This window comes from Camellia sinensis, chromosome 9 (genome assembly GCF_055761805.1).
Source record: "Camellia sinensis isolate YWXY chromosome 9, ASM5576180v1, whole genome shotgun sequence".
In the NCBI taxonomy this organism is placed as follows: domain Eukaryota; kingdom Viridiplantae; phylum Streptophyta; class Magnoliopsida; order Ericales; family Theaceae; genus Camellia; species Camellia sinensis.
Window position 1 is genome coordinate 114,941,989 of NC_138969.1, and position 21,765 is coordinate 114,963,753.

Sequence of the window (21,765 nt, forward strand, 5' to 3'; positions counted from 1 at the left end):
CATCTTGCCTTCGGCCCATCATTTAGGCTTGTTTTAGCTTTGGCCCTTGCATGTTTTAGACTCCCTTTAGCATGATATAAGACTGTTTTGGTTGTCCTTGGCTCTTTGGAGCTTGTTTCATGTGGCCTTAGTACAAGCTCCTTGGCTAGCCTTAAGGCTTGAGCTTTCTTGCATGTTATGCTTGACTTGTGTATATGATTTGGCATCATCCTTGGCATCATTTCAGAGCATGTAGTGTTGTCGCGCTTGCATGCTTTTCACTCTTTGAGTGCTTTCGAGAGTTGTCCTCTTTGTCCCTAAGTGATGGACCAATATGTGTGCATGTTTGTTTTGCATGTTGGTGCCTTAGTTTTAGTGTTTTGGCCACTGATTTGGGCATGGCTGAAGTCTGCCCATTTTAGTTTCAGTCCATTTTGCATGATCCATACATATTGTTGCATGCTTGTTCCATTTCGTCGTTATTGCATACTCGGTACATTGCATTCTTGCATGCTTCGTACATTGTACATTTGCATGTTTAGGTTGCATAGTATTGTTGCATGCCATGTTGTTTACATGTTAGGATGCATTGTATTGCCTTTGGCGAGCTCATGTTGCATTGAATCGCATTTCCATGATTGCATTGTATTTGGCATACTTGCATTGCATTATGTTTGGTTCGGGGTGTCAAATCAAACATCATGACTGAGGGACGTTCGTACTTGAAGTGACGAAATGTGCCTCGATCCTCGGTCGCCGACACTCTTGATCCAACATGATAGAGCTCTAGGCATTCATGTGTTTTTGTGCATTCATTCCATATTGAATTGCACACGTGGCTCCTTTGGCCATCATGCATCGACATGCGTGATTGATTGCCCGAGGGTCGAGTACTATACTCCCTTGAGCTCGTGACATGATAGGGAGGGCGTTTGTGCACACATTGCCTTGAAAATGCATTGTCATGCTCTGTTTGTCCTCTGTTGTAGCAAAACATCATTCTGTAGGAAGACATGGCCGACTGGCCATCTTCAGTGCCGATCGACTAAAAATTATTGGCCGAGATCCTCACAAATGGTCGGTGACAAATTCCACATGGCCTGCGTTCCTATGTTTTGGCCGGTGACATCTCACAGTGCTCAGGGAGTGATTCAGAAGCATCCTTGGGACTTGTGCAGTTTTCAGAGGCGCGGAACAGTGCAAACAGAGGCAACATGTGGCATGGCAACGGGTTTCCGAGCGAGGCGACCGAGCATGCATTCGTCCCTCTTCCTGAGGCCGCTTTCCTATTCTTTATTGCTGAATTAATTTGTTCAATTTGTTAAGAGTTATGTAATAACTAATTAGCTAAGGTAGTCAATTAATTAGTTGATTTGTATTATTTATTTAGGCCCTCCGTCGAGAGGGCAAATTTTGTAATAAGTGTGCGTGAGTGTGTGAATGTCTTCCAACCCCACGTCTTTCTCTGTTTTACTTAACCGTTCACGATGTTTGGTTCTAGGTCATGTTTTGATTAGCATACTTACGATATCATGTTTGCATTCATTCATCTGTATTGCATGCACTGAGCTCGGCGCATCATACTAACTACATTATATTTCAATACCAACTTGAATACATGATTATCCAGTTGCATTTCATATGCCATTTTAGAATAGCTGAGCCTATTTCTAGTTGCATTTTGCATGTGTTGCATTAGCCATCGTAACATAAACTAGGATCATGCATTGATTACTAACTAGCTATTGTTTTGGCTTGGAGTACTAGATAAGCTTTTATGCTGTAGCATCTTGCATGCATGTAAGTGCTGCCATGTTTAGCATGCTTGCCATGATGCTATGTTCTTAAGTGATATAACTGCCTGAATGCCTGTGCGTGAAGGCTGGATTACTTGAATTGGAACAATTCATCGAAATACACGTTTTAAGCCCACTTGAGGGTGGCAAAATCATGTTTTTTCTAAGCCCACTTGAGGGTGGCAAATCCACGTTTTAGCCTACTTGCGAGTAGCACCTTCAAACCATTTTCAAACAAATATGAGATGTTTTGTTCCAACTTAGGCGATCTAGTCTATACTTGTGTGTTGTGCACATCACATAGTAATTAAAGACTAATAACCGGAATAAGAACACATGTGTTTTCAAAAATGAAATATCATGCTTAGTAAAGGCCGATCTTCGATCGAGCGAGCGGGGATGCTCATTGCATGACTTTCCCCTCTCGTATCCCAAGTTCCCGAGCCGAGGCAACTTCGGTGATGACGGACACGTAGCCTTAGGCACGAGTCAGGGTTTCCTAAAGTCCCCAAAATAAAATATTTAGGTGGCGACTCTGTATCTGGAAAAGCAGTCCATGTTTAGCACTTCTTTACAAAAATCAGTTTTCCAAAACGATTTGCCAGATTTGGAATCTTTGGTGATTTATCAATGTCACATTACACATTGTGAGATCAGATTAAGAATCGTGACATTTGAGTCCGAACTGTAGAACAACATAAAGCCCCTCAGGCTCGTCTACAACATGCTACCGAAGGAAACCTTCTATACTTGCATCATTTACCTATACTCGCACAACACACCACATTCCTTGGAATCAAAGTCACGATACTATTTTTGAAGCTCTAAACACGACTCCATACCACACCCCACCAAGATTATGATGTCCCACAAAATCAAACCCGAATTCAATACCTTTTATCACACAAACTTACTCAATGACAACTATTTATATCGTTCTCAAAGACAATTAATGGAATATTCTACCTCTCATCCTTGAAATATACCGAACCAATCACGATAGGACATATGTAAAGATTAACACTGAAACAACCTTAAAATTACTGAATCGTCAATAAATGAATTAATCTCAAATTACAATCTCTCCACATGAAATTCAATATACAACTCTCACTAGAATAATACTATATCTCCATTACAAAATTCTAACTAAAATCATATTTTCAGTACTTGAATCCAATCACTACTAAAGCTGTTCCACCCCTGAAAAAAAATTTAACTGAAAATTTCATCACCCACAGCTTATCAAAATGAAAATAAAATATAATTCTCACAACTGCTCAAGTCACAAAAACGATGACACCAACTACCATATCAAACCCACCACAAAAGTCTACACAACTCAAGGCGCAAGGTTATACCAACATATGGTCATAGTTGTAGTTACCTTGAAACTTCTTCTGAAGTCTGTAGTTCGCTCCCTCCTACTGAAACTCTAAAGATACAACCACAAGCTATGATACCACTCATTCACTTCAAGAAATTTTTCTCTGTCGACAACGGTCATTCCAAAATAATTTTCATGATTAATAAAATAACAAAAGTACTTCGTATCAATTTATTTCCCAACATGGTGTCTGTCAAATAACTTATTCTAAAATAATTTCACCACAAAATATGATGAAATAAAATTGAAATAAGGGATCATCCTATATCAAGTGAAACTAATAATCCCTTAATTTCACTTAAGCTCAAGTACACCCAACTTAAACTCATTGACAATACTAAACTACCCACACCAACAGCAAAATTCTTACCACCCTTGTAGGGTAACTAAGAACTAACAAGGAACTCACAAATTTCACATTAGGGATACAAGACAACTTATGGTTAAAGGATAAGGGATACAAAACAAATTTTTATTTTAGTTTCCTGAACAACATTGTCATTACACACACCAAACTTAACTCAGAATACTCATGTATATCTCTGATCTTCACAATTTATAATCTTTGGCTAATGATAACTTTAAGAATTAACATTAATTACTCTTGGTGGATCAATCACAAATTTCCATGTTCAAATTACAGTCACATCAACTATCCCAAAACAACTAGTCACACTCTCTATTGAATCATAGCATTCTCACAATTTCATCGAAAATCAGTTTCTCTAAGGACACTAATTTGTTAACAGAATTACTTATCATCGTTTTAAGCATCTATCTACTGCACTTAAGTACATCAGCAAACAACTCCAAAATAATTGACCCTACTAAAGACATTCAAAACTAGCCCACATATCCTTACCTTCAATATTCATAAATCAATTTCATAGGTCACTATTTTCCATCACTAGAAATTTAATCACACAGTGCAACTTAAATCAAATTCATTCTCAGCCCAAAATTCTTTACCTATTTCATTCACCTAGAACTTGTTACAAGATTCTGAACTAGAGTAGCTCTCTGAAAAATGCATCTCTTACTACACCCTATAATTTCTTTCATGTTAAGACCGCACATATTTCTAAATATGTACCAATATAATTGGCCTAAGACCCAACACAATCCTCATAAATATCAATTGAACAATTAGGGCATTCCAACCACAATTAACTTAGTCCATCCCAAAGAAATTTAGAACTAGCTTTTACTTATTCTAACATCATCACTCTAAGACATTTTACTTTACGCCACTACATTTATCATTAAAACCTCAACACTCTACTACTAGAACTAATCTAATTTCTAACCAGGTCTACCTCCAAAATCCTTTCTGTATCTCACTTCCACAATTTGATGTAAGACTACAGGAATAGCTACTCCTCATAATGGCAAATCATTTACTATGCATCATAGTGAGAAACACTTGCACATAAGCACATAGTCACATTAGCTTATGATCCAATGTAAATTCTAAATCATCTTGACCCATCTGTCTAGCCCTACTAGTATATTCCACACTTTTTCCTTGGGAGAAATATCCTCAAGGTAGAGACAAAATCAACTCACAATTTAATACTCTTCAAAAGTTGCCATAAATAGCACGCGAGTTAAATATATACCCATACACATATCTACACCACATAAGGAAAACCACATAAGCACATAGTCACATAGAGCACATATGGATCACTCATCTAAGATGTCAACTTGTCACATGATGCTCAAAGACTTCGAAGTGGAAAAGGCATTGATTAGGTGCCTTTCCAAAAGGATTTCGATGAATGCAATAGGCACAAGTTGTATCTTAGAAGTTTAACCCCCATACCCACATTGTCACATAAACACACAAAAAGCATGCAAAGCACATAAGCGCTCCATCCTAGCCTAGTATACCTATTGTGACAAATGCCACTTCCCATGAGCCCAAGGTATTCAAACCTGGTTAGCTTTGATACCAATTTGTAATGCACTCTTCTTTTAATCCAATTATAATTAACAATACATTATCAATCTTCAATTTCAAATACAACGACATATTATAAAAAAAAATAACCCAGCATACAACCTGTGACACCCCAAATATAATTCCCACAGAGCAATCAAATAAACACGTTCCATATATCCAAACAACCCAACTCCATTCAAATGTTTCCCTTTCTCATTGTACTATAGATTCACTTTACGAAGATTACAAGATACAAATCTTAGTTCAGTAAGTTAAAGAAAGTTACAAAACATTTACATTATCCCCCCTTAATACAAAAATACAAAACTCAAAATAAAATTAAGAAATGAGTCTGCAATTACATTTCATTTTCAAGATCACAAAAATTTTGATTTTTAAAAGAGATAGTCATTTCCTTCTTCTTCAATGATGGGTTTTGGGCTCTTCATGTCTTGAAATGTCAACAAATAGGAATAAGCAATGTTGCCCAGTAAAGAATAACTTTATCCAAGTATATAAACATTTGATTTAAGTATGCATGACCATTGTCAATGCTTGAGAGTTCATTTGTATTTTAAACTTTATTTTTTAACACACAATTAACAATTGACCCCCACACTTTTTCGTCCTCACACAGATGGCATGTGGACGCCTCAAACCTTTACACTTTTGTCATCCTCACACGAACTGGCCAGTGGATGCTTCACAACATCCCAACATTCGCTGCCCTCACGCGGATTGGGCAAGTGGGCCCCTCCAACACAACCCCACATTTGTCGTCCTCATACAAATCGGGCAAGTGGGCACCTCAAACACATTCCCAAACATTAACATTTTCACACAACACCAACAACTACAAGGATTCTCAAATTTTACTTATCAATTATCCATTTCATCAAAATCATGAAAAAACCCTTATGGTTCATATAAAAATTTGGGGCTTTTCCTTTCAATTGTTTATTTCCCTTGATTCGTGTATATTTATTCTCTATTTCATAGTTGATTTCACAATCCATCCTCAATTTCAAGTAAATACACAAAGCCCATATATATATATACACCTCATTCATCTTAATAGTTTCAAACCTCTTAAGATTCACACCTATCTAGACCAAAGTATAAATATACAAGGGTAAAGGTATACTTACCTCAAAAGTGATGATGAAAAGATGAAAACCTAACTTGAAGCTCCGACAAAAACTTGAATTAATCGGTAGAAATCTTAATCAAGGCATGATATTTAAATAACTTGAAAGATCTAAGGTAGATTCTCGGTAGAAATGAGTGAAATCAAGTATTTGGGGGCTAGGATTTTGGATATGGAGGAGAGGGAAAGAAGACAGGAAGAAAGAACGAAAAATTTGGGCCAAAAACTCAGTTTAAAGTGCCTAATATCAAACAGACTGCTCGAGTGGTCAAAGCTTGGCTTGAGCAGTCAAAGAAAGCTCCAAGAATCTCTGAAATTCATGTAGACTACTTGCGCGGTCAAAAGTTCGCTTGAGCAAACTTGCTTCTAACACAAGTACCCAAACTTCAAATGGACATAACTCCCTCGTCTGAACTCCGTTTTAGGTCATTCTCATGTCCAAATCAAAGCCCAAAAAACAAGCTTTCCAATGTTTTATCCTCACATCCAAATTCAAAGTGTGGAAAGAGAAAAAGGCAAAACAGTGAAGACTACTCATGGAACAGTTATCCAAATCAATGCTTTTGGTTCAATCCTACTTTATCATTATGATATCACCCCAATCAATACTCTAACATCAATGAAAGAGGCTCCAATTACAATAATAAAAGTGTCAAAAGAAATCTCACTATTTCAAGAAGTACAGGTGTTATATTCTCCTTAGGCCAAAGACTTGTCAGTTAATCCTTTCGGATTTTGAAGATGACCCCATTAAGGATGCACCTGCTTTAGAAGATGAAGGGGATGATGAATTTCTTACTGACACAGATGATGGTTGTAGCATACTTTTTAGGGTTACCAAGCGCGCCTAATAGTCTGAACTCCCAATCACCATATCTAGTTTCACTAGTGCAATGCAAAACATAAATGAGAGTCTAGATCTTACAATTTGTACAAAAAATCCATTTTATTGCAAAGTCTTTGCCAAAAAATGGACTACATTACCAGATCTCAGAGTCGCCACCTAATATTTTGAGAAAATTAGAAAACTCGTGACTCGTGCCAAAGGCGACTATCTATCATAACCAAAATATCTTGACTCAGGAGCTTAGATATGAAAGGGAAAGGTCATGAACTGAGCACCGCAACTCAATTAATCAAAAGATTAGCCAATTTGAGTTTTTATAGTATTTATATATCCATGTTTTGATTTTAATAATGCTAACAATACTATCTGAGGTAGATAAGTATCGACTGTGTCATTTGTTCTGGTTATGTTGGCTATATATTTTGTATAGGCCAATCGTAGCTTAACACATGGCTCGTAAAGAGTAATTTGGGGAGTTAATGAAAGTCTCCAATCAGGAACAGACACGTGGCAATTTATATTGGTAATAATGGATCTACGCAACAGTGGAAGAGTTAGAAGGTGCAAGATGACGTGGGCTAACGGTTACTCACAATTAAAATTCCAATTTAGGAGGGAGCCCTAACTGCAAGATTGGTGTAGTGGTGGCTAATTGTGTGAGACCGTGATTAGTGATCATTGGAGGGTATTTCAACAGTTGGAAGCCCACTTCGACGGTTACCATTAGAAAGTACAAATAGAAGAGAAAGCCACCAGAAGGAGAACTAGACTCAGATCCAGAAACCAGTTATTTACTTCATATTTTTCTTTCCAGTTTTTACATTTATAGTTCTTTATATTTCTAGCTCTTCAATTCATATACTGCACTTCATTTCCTAAGAGTAGTTTCAAGTAGTTTGTCGTTGCGAACCTCTTTGAGACTAGGTCATTTCATTGTAAGTTCTTGTGTATTCAATGAAATTTAGTTTCTAAACTACTTTTGTACTTGTCATTACTTATAAGTTTCTCATGACCAAGCCACCAGTAAAAGTCATTTTCATTGAGGCTGAAAGAACTTTAACACAATCATCTGATAATTGGTTGGCTGTTAAAATTCTGTAAGGACTAAGTCATCCTTGTTGGCATGCTTAAAATTACATAATTAACCTTCAAAAGCCAAAAAAGCCAACATATATTTTTGGCACGCCTGGTGGGACTATTAAAAATGGCTACACGTAGAGCAAGAGGAGAAAATGAATGCCTGGAAGAAGGTGTCGTAGGAGAGATAGAAGTACCTAACCTAGAGGATATTGTAATATCGTATCCTATGGATACATCTATCTCATCAGATCCTTCACAAATGGTCGAACAAACTAGCACTTCAGAATATGCAACACATGTCCAACATACTAGATAGGGCCATGAAACTAGGCCTTTAATTATGCCTTCTACCCAACCAATGAATCCATGGGGTCGTTTAATAGATGCTATGGGACATCAACTAATGTTTATAATGGAAAGATAGGCAACATCCTCTTTGGATCAAATGAACTCTCATGAACTAGTTGTCGTAAGACAGGCTGAAGAAAACGTGAATTCTTTTCAGCATAGATTGTCTCGAGATAAACAGTCTATGCAAAATAATGGACAAACTAATGGTCAGACTAGTAATCAAAATCATGAGAGGTCATCACCAGTGCCTTAATCATGGTATTAAGCTCCTTCGAGACCATTGGTAAATCAAAATATACCATTACCTACCAGTAAAACCATACAAATTGGTGGATTTGGGCCAGCACAAGGGAATGGTATGAGGATGTTTTCAAATCTCATGTTTGAAACCATACCTGGCACATGGGGTTTCACTAATCCTATGTTTGAATTTACACCCGGGGGGTTGGAAGCGTTTCTTGCAGTTGGAAGAGAAACAACGCTTGTTCCTCCTCCAGTAACACCTTTCATAAGGCCTTTTGCATGACAGGTTCCAAGAGGTCAGCCGTAACTTCTACAGCAACCAATACAACAAGGACAGCTAGTCTTGAATGTACTCATATATGGACCAAGAGGCCCTCAGGCACACGAAGTTCCTCTAAACCCTGTGTTTGTTCCTCCAGTAATGGTCCAACCAGCACAAAATAGGGTTCCTAGGGACCAAATTGCTAATATTGTTAGAGAGATGTGTGGGCCTATGTTTCAGGGGGTCCAGACTCTTGTGTATAGAAACCTTACCCGGAATGGGTGGATAGGGTACATGAATATCCAAGGGAATTTAGAATACCAGATTTTTCGCTTTTATGGAAATGGAAACCAGTCAACAATGGAACACATTCCTAGGTTTACAGGTCAGTGTGGCGAGTTCGCCAATAATGATTACATGAAACTGATACTTTTTCCAAACTCTCTAACTGGGACAACCTTCGTATGGTATATAAACCTTACACCTGGCTCTATCCAAATTTCGCAACAAGTGGAGGAAGTATTTCATGGCCAATTTTTCCAAACAAACCTGAGGTCTCTATGGTAGACTTGGCAAGATTGAGCCAAAGGCCTGATGAGAAAGCTACTCAATTTATTGCTAGATATAAAAGGCACGAAACATATGTAAGGTCATACTACTTGAGCTTGAATTTGTGAGATTGACTCAAAATGGGTTGGAATTTTGGCGTTGAAAGAAGTTTGATGCAACAGAGTTTCGAGACTTAGTCGAATTGACCTATAAAGTTTCTAGATATGAAACCTTGCTTGAAGAAGAACAGGATCGAAGCAATGCATCCTATAAGACCTATTATAGGGACCCTAACTATAAAATTGATGCAATAGAGATCATAAGAAAAGAACCTATGACCTGTGAAGCATTGATTCAGACGGACACTACAATAGACTAGCAATTTAAAAAGAAAGACCTGCATAGGAAATATTCATTTGACATAACAAAAGCATATGACATTTTTGATCATTTGCTTGTAGCACATTTCTTAAAGTTACCAAAGGGAGTTAAGATCCCAACTTCTGAAGAACTTAAAGGGAAATTGTACTGCAAATGACATAATTTTTGGTCCCATTCAACTAAAAACTGCATTGTTTTTCGAGATAGGATCCAAGAACAAATTCAAAAGGGAAGGCTAAAGTTTCCAACCAAGACTGAGAAAGCCATGGGAATTGACACCAACCCATTTCAAGAAATTGGAGAAGCAACAGCCAATGTTGGCATACTGAATTTCCAGAATCTCTCTTTAAAGGAATTGGAGGAAATCAATGTGCAGATGTATGTTGCTAGCTAGGCTACCTTCAAGAAGGAATCAAGAAGTTCACCAGCCAGTGGACAAAGCTTTGCAGGCCAAAGGGATGGCTCCAATGAAGAAACATTGGATGATGACTCCCTTGAAGCAGTTGTAATGCAGAGGATGTGTTCCAGGTGCAGGATGAGTTACAAATGGTTGAAGGGGCTCCTAATTGATGGGAAACAGTATTACCAAGATGTGCAAAAAAGATCAAAAATCAGCGAACACCTACAACAGAAGGCCATATCCCACCGGTCCTAGAGAACATTTATCCTTCGTTGGCCCACCAGACACCCGGATGCAATCAAAGGGAAAGAGAACTTTGCATGAAACTAGGCCACCTAACTATTATAGGGTGGGCAATCAGCCTGAAAGAAAGGCTAAATTTGGATCAAGATAGGAAACCAGGCCTAGTGATTAACCTCCAAGAACTGCTTCGAAGCCAGTTTTGAAGGCATGGATAGTAGACCCAGCAGCTAGAGCAATAGGTTCATAGGTCCCTGGGGTTCCAGATTAGTTTGTCATGTAGAGCAAACCTAAAGTAATACCTGTCCAATGTAGGACTTTCGGAAACAAGGTAAGGATGATCAAGCCTTCTTTGGTGGCTCCAAATAATTAGGTTCTACTAAAAAATCTAAAAACAAGGAACCAAATATGGTTCCTGTAATTTCTAGGTCCCAGAGGAGAAAGATCTAGCAAAGGTACACCCAGTATCAGAGGAATCAGAAAGAAAATAAAGAAAGTACTTCCTTAGCACAGTCAGAGGAATCAGAAAGAAAATAGAGAAAGTACTTCCTTAGTACAGTCAAAAGGCCATATAGAAGAAGGAGAATGTTCAAAGCCCGACCCTAAGATCGAAGGAAGTGCCAACAGAGAACAATTAGCCAAAGTTCTTGTTGAAATAAGAGCCAAAGAAAAGTCCAGTATAGCAGGTCTTGAAAAGGCCTTAATGGAGAGTGATGATGAGACAGAGGGCGAGGTTGAACTAGGCTATGAGAAGGAATTGGCTTAAGTTGAAATGTTCAAAGCCTTCATGGTTGAATAGACCTTCATAGTTGAAAAGCCAACAAAAGTCAATTATAAAAAAACTACTTTGAAGAGACCTACTATACTGAGGTACCGTAATGCAGTATGGAGGATGCCTCATAAGCATCAGAGCAAACCAATATGGAAGGAGAGTAATTATAGACACGCCCGAGGAGGGCCTCACGCTACAGTTCGGACTCGATTTGTCACGGTTGTTAATCTTGAACCAAAGAGTCCAAATCCGGCAAATCGTTTTGAGAAAACAGATTTTTAGAAAAGAAGTGCCAAACATGGACTGCTTTGCCAGATACAGAGTCGCCACCTAAATATTTTTAATGGGGGACTTTAGGAAACCCTGACTCGTTGCCTAAGGCCACATGTCCGTCATCACCAAAGTTGCCTCGGCTCGAGAACTTGGGTATGATTGGGGAAGGTCACTTCGTGAGCACTCCCGCTCGCCCGATCAAAGATCGGCTCCTACTAACCATGCTATCGACTTTTGAAAACATTATGTGTTCTTATTCTGGATATTAGCCTAGATTTACTATGTGATGCGCACAACATACAAGTGTAGACTGGGTCGCCCGAATTGGAACAAAGCATTTCATGTTTGTTTATTTGAAAATGGTTTGATGGTGCTACTCGCAAGTAGGCTAAGACGTGGATTTGCCACCCTCGGGTGGGCTTAGAAAAACATGATTTTGCCACCATCTAGTGGGCTTAAAACACACATTTTAACGAATTGCTCCAACTCAAATAACCCAACCTTCACCCACAGGCATTCAGGCAGATATATCACATAAGAATATAGCCTCATGGTAACCATGCTATCATGGCAGTCACTCACACGAATGCAAGGATGCTAAAGCATAAAACTTACCGAGTACTCCAAGCCAAAACAAAAGCTAATTAGAAATCCATGCATGATCCTAACTATACAGAAATGCCTAATGCAACACATGCAAGATGCAACTAAGATAGGCTCACCTATTCAAAAGATGGCATGCGAAATGCTACAACTAACAAGTATTCAACTCGGAATTGAGATACAATGCAGTTAGTATGATGCGGCGAGCCCGGTGCATACAAAACAGATGAATGAATGCAAACATGCTATCATACTGTATGCCAATTGAAACATGCCCTAATCTAACCATCATAAGCGGGTAAATAAAAGGGAGAAAGACGTGGGGTTGGAAGACATACATCACACACACACACACTTATTACAGTTGTGCCCTCGCTCGGAGGGTCCGAATAAATAATACAGTCCCAAATAAATAATTACAGTAGAAATAAATACAAAACCCTAATTAATTAACAAATTAATCTAGGAAAGCAGTATATTGGCACGCAAATCCATGGACTGCCTCAGCTCTATTCCGAATGAAGGATGATGCATGCTTGAGTCGCCTTGCGTGAAAATCCACTGCGATGCCCCGGTTTGCCTCTGTTTGCAATTGTTCTCGAGATGCGTGCCAAGCTCCAGAAGGCTGCCGATTTCTGATTTGCTGCAACAGAGAGCAACAGAGGAGCATGGCAAAGTATTTTCACATATGTATGCATGACTACTCTTCAGGGAGTGTAGTCCTCGATCCTCGTGCCACCAATCACACATCTCGATGCACGATGGCCGAGGAGTCGATTTGCACGACTCAATATGAAATGAATGCATATATGGACACAACAAGGCCTAAACTCCATCATGGGTAATCCGGAATGTCGGCGACAGGGAATTGAGACACGTTCCGTCACTCAGAGTACGAAACGTCCCTCATTTCCCGTGCTTGGGCTAACTCCTATCCCAAGCACTATGCAATATGCATGACATGCATGAATGCAATCCTAACATGCAACCTAGCATACGCAATGCTATGAAATGGCATACACAATGCATGATGTAACGAGGCATACACAATGCTCTAACATACAACTTAGCATACACAATGCTATGAAATGAAACGGCATACACAACGCATGATGGACTTACATCAACATGAGTGGACCTCAGCCACACTCACATTAGTAGCCATTAGGTGAAAATGGGACTATCGAAATGCGTGCACACATGCACGCAAACCGAGGACTGATCCTAGGCATAACATGCGACTCTAACAAGGCATGGCAAGGGATGCAAGATGGAATACAAACTCACAAATTCCAACACTGAAATATGATGCTAAACAGCCCCGAAACATGGAAAAATGGCACCCGATGCATGAGATGAACCCCGAAACTCGAAACTAGGCACATGGAATGACTTATAGCTATACAAAGCATGCATTATTTGATCATGAAGTCTAAAGACAGAGCCAAGGCAGTCCCAAAACATGAACATTTCCAGTTTAAAGCATGGCCAAAAGATGCTAGCAAGATGGACTAAAGTAGCATGCAACTTTGACTAGCAAACATGAGTTATATGGATAGTATGGGATGCACATGGAATCTTACCAAACTAGAGAAAATCAATAAATAAAATATGTGAAAATATGCCCAAATAACCATGGAGATGTAACCAATACATGCAAAAATGATGAGCTCCTTTAGAGGGCCATGCAATGGATTATTAAGCACATACAAGGTGGACACTTAGCATGGCATAAGAAACTATGAAAATCAAATATGGTAGTCTTAGAACTCACCAAATTGACTCAGGAAAGTGACTTCAAAGCATGCAAGATAGGGTCTCTTTGGAAGGCCAAAAATGACCACCAAACAAGTCAAGGTGAGAGGGGGTCACCGCCCTCTGATTTGGAGGCTCAAAATAGTGTGCTAGCCACTAAAAATCCATTGGATTTCAGTGGCTAGAAGGCCAAACCAAGCATGCAACAAGAGCTTAGTTGTAAGGCTCAAAATAAGGGACAATCAAGCATACATGGAAGCATATGACCTCAAACAAGAAAATTCTATTAATAAAACATGAAGATGATGTGAAAAGGAGACTTTTTCTAGTTTAAAACAAATCTCAAAAGTGAACACAAATAGGGCTAATCTATTATGCAAAAATGGCCCTAAAAGAGAGATTAGAGACAAGGAACAGCAGCTGGCCCCAAATAGCAAAGAGCCCTTCAACAAAGTCGAAGAGGGCACCAAAACAAGAAACTTTACAGTTTATATCAAGTCTCGAAAATAAACACAAGTGAGGCTAAAACAACATGCAAGAAAAAGGCCTAAGAGAGGGATAAAGTGACAAGTGGTAGCAGCTGGCCTCAAAAAGAGGAGAGCCCTTCAACAAAGTTGAGGAGGGGCTCAAAAAAAGACATTTTACAGTTTATGACCAAGTCCAAAACAGCTCACAAATAAGACTAAAATACTTTGCAAAAATCGGCCTAAAAGAGAGATTAAACACAAAGGGTAACGAGAAGACCTCAAACCAGCAAAAAGTCCTTGATCAAACATGAAGAGGAGCTCAAAATATGACTATTTACAGTTCAGGTCGGAGCTCAAAATTGTAAGCAAAAGGGGCTAAGATATAGAACAAAATAAGGCAAGAAAGAGGGAGAAGAGGACTCACCCTTGTAGCACAAGTCTTCAGTAGCTTTTGGACCAAGGAAAGGTGCTCGTAACCTCTGAAAAATAGCCTCAAGTTGCTGGAATGGAGTGTGGAGGTTGTAGGCTTGGAGGTGGTGTGTAAAGGGTGCATGAACCTTAGGGTTTGGAGGGTTGAATGAGAGATATAGAGGGTGTATGTATCAATGCCTCAACTGGTTTTTTGTAACCTTTAGAAATGGAGGAGGGGTGCCGGTTATATAGAGGGAGAGGTGTGAAGAAAAGTGGGGAAAATGAATTCAAATTTCCCCCCCAAAAGGGCAGACCCTCGGGCAGGGGTCTGGTGCAAAACAGCTGGCACAACTGTAACGTACCAGGAGAGAGAAGAATGGCTGGCTAGGTTCAAGAGGTTCAGGTGGTCGGCCGGTCACCACCCCTAGCCGGCCAGCCAGGGGTCAAAAGGGTCAATCAAAATTGCTGGCCGGCCACCCCAAAAAGGTGGCCTCCCATGTGTGCACAACACAAATATGTGGTCAAAACCCAGAAAATGTGAACCAGGAGAGAGAAAAGACAACTTTTTAGAGGGGTTCGAAAGGGTCAGAGACAATTACTGGCTGGCCTATTCATATTGGTGGCCTCCCAGGTGTGTACGGCACAAATATAGGGTTTAGGGCTAAAGAAAGTGGCCAGGGAGTGGTCAACATTATCTTTCTAGTGAGGAAAACCGGCGACGGAGAGAGATGAAGAAATAAAAATGGATTTTCAGAAAAATTGCTGGCCTCCCACCCTGCTACAAGCTTTCTAACAGTGAAAATAAGGTCTCCACCAAACATGAACCAAAACGGATGCAAAACGGAGGTTTAGGGACCGAAACGCGCGGCCCGGGGCCCTGAAAATGGGCTGTTAACCACCAGAGGTGGCATTCTACCGCGAAGTTGGTCTCTCGGGCACCAGTGTTCCTCAAAAGGGTGGAAATAAGGTGTATACCAAAAACCAGAGCAAACGGAGGTGGTTAGGCGGTCCCGAACCGAGGCACACGGCCGTCGGCTCCGAAAAAAAAAAAAAAAAAAAAACCTGAAACTGGGCTCCAAACGGGAAAAATGGCCTACAACCATGAAACGTAGCCTACGGCCAGTGAGAGATGATCTACGAGACCTCTCCCTCCCTTCGGGAAGAGAAAACAGAGAAAACAGAGCTTGGTTCGCAAACCGAGGCAAGGCACGAAAGAGTCCGGAAGTCCGGAGGCAAGGCTTGCAGCCGGGACTCTGAAACTTCTGAACGAGCACAATATGCAATATCACCGAGCGCTCAATCAGTGACGTCTGAGTCTTAAGGTCGGTCAAAAATGGGGTGTCTACAGTTGCCCCTCTCTGACAGAACTGGGAAGTCATAAGTGACGGGAGTGAATGTCAAAGCCCAGAGACGACCCATTTTTGACAAGGCCGAAGACTTAGACAAACAGGCGAGGTAAACAGTGATGCGCCCGCAGGCGTGCCCGCAGATAAGGGGCAAGATGCGAAATGATATGTACAAAGCCGGACGTAACTTATGATTATGCAAAGGCAGCCGTAGCGAAGCAATCATACATAATGAATGCGACAGTTTAAGCAGGCGAATGAAATCAAACCAAACTACATTACATGCAAAAGGGATGCAAGAGAATTATGCAATTCTCACCACGTCTCACACAAAGAATACAATACCGTCTGGTTCGTCTAGTCGCACCAGCTTCAAATGAACCGTACATACAATATTGTGCCTCATGCTGCTGGGGATCTTTTGCTTCTTCTCGGTTGAACTGCAGGTACTACTTTTCTCCCTGACTATGGTTGCAGCTTTCCCTATTCTCCAACAGGGTGACAGACTAGGTTGGTTCAGTATCCAGAATTGAGGTGCATACACATGCTATCTCAATCTATGGGGCTGCCATACAGATTTCAAACCGAGGATATACCCCTGGTTGTTTAAACCAGACTTTAGTCTCGGAAATCCCGAACCTTTGCGTTCTAGGCATGAGCCATTCGAACTCTAGTTTCCACCGTCTTAGTTGGTCTACTAGGAACTCACCATAAACACAGGCAGGTGGCTATACCAGACCGCCGAAAGTCGTTCGGGCACGACAAACACCAAAGGAATTACACCTTTAGAGGATGTAAGGTCTCCTAGACCAGAGGATTTAAGATCTCCTAGACCAGAAAGTGCACAAGATAGTGCGAATGATACAAAAATACAATGTGCACAAGACAGTGCGATGCAGAGCGAATGCACAAAACAGTGCTAAACAGATGTACAAAATAGTGCGATGCTAAAGGTGTACAAACCAGTACGAGCAGGGTGAATGCACAAAATAGTGTGATACAGATAAGGTGCGCAAGATAGCGCGATTCTATGCACTAACAAGTGCAGGTAAGGTGCGCAAGATAGCGCGATGCGATATGCAAAGCACAAGATAGTGCGATGCGCGAAATAGCGCGATGAATGCAATGCACAAAACAGTGCGAATGAGGTACGCGAGATAGCGCGATAAAATGCATGCACAACGCAAGACTTGGCACACGGCTTACGACATAGCATTCCATTCATTTGGCACACGGCTCACAACACAACACTTTGTTTGTTTGGCACGCGGCTCACAACACAATATTCTGTTCATTTGGCACGCAGCTCAAAACATAGCACTTTGTTTATCTGGGCACACAGCTATTTTGGGCACTTAGCTCATTCGGGCACACAGCTCATTTTCGGGCACACAGCTCGTTTTTCGGGCACACAGCTCGTTTCGGGCACAGCTCATTTTCGGGCACACAACTCGTTTCTGGCATGCAGCTCATTCTTCGGGCACACAGCTCGTTTGCGAGCACACAGCTTATTTTTCAGGCACACAGCTCCTTTTTTGGGCACACACCTCCTTTTTTGGGCACACAACTCATTTTTGGGCACACAGCTCATGACACTGCTCAATCTGAACACTCAGTCCATAACGCAGCATTTGGTTTGCATTTTGAACACACAGCTCAAGCACTTGAATTTTTGAACACACAGCTCAAACTTTTGGCGTGAACACGTAGCCCACATTTTTGAAACCTGAACACACAGCTCAAACTTTTGTCGTGAACACGCAGCCCACATTTTGTTGAAATCTGAACACACAGCTCAAACTTGTTGTCGTGAACACACAGCTCACAGTTTTTGAAAGTTGAACACGCAACTCAAACTTTTGAATTTCTGAACACGTGGCCCATATTTTATTGTGAACACACAACACACGCTTGTTGAAAGTTGAACACGCAGCTCAAGCTTTTGAACTTCTGAACACACAACCCATTTTTTGATTGTGAACACGCGGCGCACACTCGTTGAAAGTTGAACACGCAGCTCAAACTTTTTAATTTCTGAACACGCAGCCCATTTTTTGATTGTGAACACGCGGCGCACACTTGTTGAAAGTCGAACACGTAGCCCAAACTTTTGAATTTATGAACACGCAGTCCATTTTTTGATTGTGAACACGCAGCGCACATTTGTTGAAAGTTGAACACGCAGCTCAAACTTTTGAACTTCTGAACATGTAGCCCATTTTTTGATTGTGAACACGCAGCACACACTTGTTGAAAGTTGAACACGCAGCTCAAACTTTTGAACTTCTAAACACGCAGCCCATTTTTTTGATTTTGAACACACAGCACACACTTGTTGAAAGAAGTTGAACACGCAGCCCAAACTTTGATTTTTGAACACGCAGCCCATATTTTGAATGTGAACACGCAGCACACTCTTGTTGAAAGTTGAACACGCAGCTCAAACTTTTGAACTTCTGAACACGCAGCCCATATTTTGAATGTGAACACGCAGCACACTCTTGTTGAAAGTTGAACACGCAGCTCAAACTTTTTAACTTCTAAACACGCAGCCCATTTTTTAAAGTTGAACACGCAGTCCGAACTCTTGATGGTGAACACACAGCCCACAGTTTTTAAAAGTTGAACACGCAGCTCATTCATTTCATTTGCACGGAGCTTATACATCCCATTTTGAACACACAGCTCACACATTTCGCTTGTGAACACGCAGCCCACACATTTCTCTTCTGAACACGCAGCTCATTCAATTCATTTGCACGCAGCTTATACTGAACACACAGTTCATACACTTCACTTCTGAACACGCAGCTCATTCACTTCAGTTTGAACACGCAGCTCACATATTTAAATTCTGAACGTGCAGCTCATTCATTTTCATTTGCACACAGCTCATTCTTAATTCTGAACACGCAACTCATAAATTTTCACTTCTGAACTCACAGCTCATTCACTTCATGTTGAACACGCAGCTCACATACTTCAATTCTGAACACACAGCTCATATACTTTATGTTGAACACGCAGCTCACATACTTCAATTCTGAACACACAGCTCATATACTTCAATCCTGAACACACAGCTCATATACTTTATGTTGAACACGCATCTCACGTACTGCAATTCTAAACACACAGCTCATATACTTCAATTTTTAAACACGCAGCTCATAACATAACACTGCTCTATTTGAACACACAGCTCATAACTCAGTAGTCTTTTAATTTTGAACACACAGCTCATTCTGAACATACAGGATGCGATGACGGAACTTGCAGAAGTTGAAACAAACTCAGATGTCTGACATCTTCCTCTTTTCCTTTTGCTTCGAAGTTTGGAACCTATATAGTTTCAGATGGGTTCTGGCTTTACTGTTCCCACATGACTCGGGTTGAACCCAGCGGTTTTTGAAAGAACAAAATCTTGTTTTGCACAAATGTGGAGAACGACACGGCACTCTGAGCACAAGACAATTTTTTGAAATTAAGAAATGTGTTCTTAACTGGGTATTGAGCCTACGACTGAACACAACGAAAAAGACTCAACAACGAAAAACAAAAGGTAAACAACCTGAACACAATGAGACACGCTCGGAAAGACTCAAGGCAAGAATCGAGACAAACAAAACAAAAGACACGACACACAGACGTGTTACAAAGACGAGAGACCTCTCAGTACGCGAGGAGCCAGTTTCTTCGGGTATTGTTTCCCACCCTTTCTCATTTGTGATTCTCACATCACTCGGCCCTCAAGCTCTGTTTTTGCTGAAAAAGCCCTTTTCCTCACTTTTTCTCTCAGCGCACATCTCTCTATTCTTTAATCTCTCATTTTTTTATCCCTCCGCTGGGTGGTTGATGGATGAACAAGAAGTTGCGGGCTCACGCCCAACATAATTAGCTCGCGGCTATTTCCCCCGGTGACATCTGTCGATGCGCCGGATGAGGGAATGGAGTATCTTGATCCATTCCAATTCGTGCTTCGCACTCGGCTTGATACCTCGCTGCTTGGAGGATGAGAGAGCTTTCAGCCCTTTGTTGTTAACTTCAGTTATGCCCTTTTCTGGCGGGTAGAGTGTCCTTTCTGGCAAGTAGAGTGCCCTTTTCTGGGAAGTATGTTGACAACGGGGAAAAGACAGAACACCTGACTTAACTTTGCCCTTAGTTCATTATTTTGACCATTTTTTGTTTTTGACGTTCTGTTAAAGTAATTTTGACCAACATGAGAGTTAGATTAACGTGCTTGTTCGATTTTCTGATTTAAAATCATGCAAGTTAGGTTATGAGCACTGAAAAATTTCCTTTTTGGGTCCAAGAAATGGTCCAGTTTTGGAAAAATGGAATAATATTTCGAGAAAATTAGTTAACTTCATTAAAAAAATTCTCAAAACTGTTTTTACAAACGAAAAGTTGCCCCTTGTTTGAATGGCACCGCAGCGCATTGTAGTCAATCCTCAGAGTGACGATCACAACCGAACTCCCAGATACAAAAAAGACAAAGATGACCAGAACCATCACATGGACATAGTTGAGTTTGAAGTGTTTTACAGCTGGACTTCAGAATGAAGTTGCCTACGTATCCCAAAGATGGGAATCAAGCCTTACGTAGTTCAGGGTTAAGGTACACTAGGGTATTTAACCTCTCCTTTTGCGCTCTAACTTTTGCCAAGGCCGCCCTTCCGGGTTTTCAACCTTGCGAGCTATGTTCTTCTTTTCTTTTCAATTCTTTTCATTTTTTTTCTACTTTGTTCATTCTTTTTTAGAATTTTTCATTTCTTTTTCTTTTTTTCTTTTTTTTGTTCTTTGCATTTTTGTTCTGTTTTTTTTGTTCTTTTTTGCTCTAACTTTTTGCCTGGGTCACCCTTTCGGGTTTTCGGCCCAGCGAGCCTCTCAAGGGTAAAAGTGTAGCTTGGTCCATGTCAAATGGTTCTGAGATCTCGAATCCGTCTGAATCCAAGAGAGTGGCTGCTGTTCGCTGACGATGCAGGAGTCCATCCCGTGGAGGCTGAATTTGCCCCTAGTGTTGTAGATCGAAACTCAATTTTTCTTCAGCAACACTTTCTTCTTTCTTCCCCTCTGGGATTTGGCATTCTTGCCGATCTTTGTTAGCTTGAGAAACATCCCAATTTTTTTGACTTTTTGAGCACATCTGACAGTTTTGCCCCTAGTTTGAGGGCTTTTGATCTAGCTTCGCAACCTTCCTTTAAAAACACTTGATCTTCTTGATTTGACTTTTCTTGCCCCTAGTTCGAGGGCTGCTTCGAATCTGGCCACGCAGGCCTCACATTATGGTTGACCTTTGAAATTTCTGAGTCCGAGTTCGAGGTTTGAAAGCAAGGGGTCGAGTCTCGTGGCTGAGAGCAATCCTAGGTTGCACAATCTCAAGAGCGATTCCACACAGGTCTTCGCAGGACCGCGCAAAACATTTTTTGAAATCTTTTAAGAAAGCGACTAGTCGCTTGCGCTGAAGACAATGTAGAACCAATCTGGATGAAGCCAGGATCCTTCTCAGTACTCACATTAACAAGCATGAT